This window comes from Fistularia commersonii, unplaced genomic scaffold, assembly GCF_037954325.1.
Source record: "Fistularia commersonii isolate RoL2024-O1a breed Wild unplaced genomic scaffold, RoL_Fcom_v1.0 HiC_scaffold_75, whole genome shotgun sequence".
NCBI lineage: Eukaryota > Metazoa > Chordata > Actinopteri > Syngnathiformes > Fistulariidae > Fistularia > Fistularia commersonii.
In genome coordinates this window covers 100,001-101,006 of record NW_028234033.1, presented here as the reverse complement: position 1 = coordinate 101,006, position 1,006 = coordinate 100,001, and positions in this window count along the sequence as shown.

Genomic DNA, 1,006 nt, shown 5'->3' with positions numbered 1-1,006 from the left:
GATTCCCACATCAACATGGAAGCTCGGAGTGGTGCCGCTTGGCAGGGTGACACAGCTATGAATATTCTCATAGAGCCCACGGATCACATTCCTGAATATTTAACCAAATCCAAAATGTTCGAGCGTTGCTATGATAAATGGATGTTCGACCGAGTCAAAGGCTTTAGAAAAGTCCAAGAAGGATATGCGGCCATTATCTTCAATGCGATACGCCTCTAAACCCATCGCTCGCCCCGACTCGGGGAATCCTAGAGCCTACTTGCACCCCCGCCCTAACTTAACTCCCTCACTCGTGGAGCTCCCTGAGCTCCACACATCCCGGAGCATCACGCCGACTCATTCACATTTGAATGATTGTCTTTATTTTATGTCCGCTAGATAGAGGCATCCGCACATGCGCATCAGTGGAGCTTCAGGCCGGCTGAGGCATGGACTGAAAATCATAAAGACATGTGTGATGAGCTAAAAGGAAGATAAGCATATTTTTATAATAAATGTAAGAAAGAGAGGGTAATGCAGCCTCAGGGCGGCACTGGCCCGTGTCTCTCCAAGCCTGCCTTTGGGGGGGGGGGGGGGGGGGGGGCACGGAGCAGTGTCTCCCTGTGCCGGTCCCAAGCCCGGATAAATGCAGAGGGTTGCGTCAGGAGGGGCATCCGGCGTAAAACGTTTGCCAAAACCAAACATGCGAGTCAACCATAACTATACCATACCGGATGGGTCGCGGACCGGGTTAACAACGACCGCCATTGGTACTGATGACCTACAGGGTACTAATGGAAATCGGGCTACTGTGGGTCGAAGAACAAGAAGAAGAAGAAGAGGAGGAGTGCGTGTTCGGAAGCAGAGAGAGAGGAGGAAAGGAAAGAGCCTGGGACTGAGAGTAGGGACTTTGAATATTGGGACTATGACAGGAAAAGGTAGAGAGTTGATGGACACGATGCAGAGAAGGAAGCTGGATATACTGTGTGTCCAGGAGACCAGGTGGAAGGGTAGTAAGGCTAGAAGC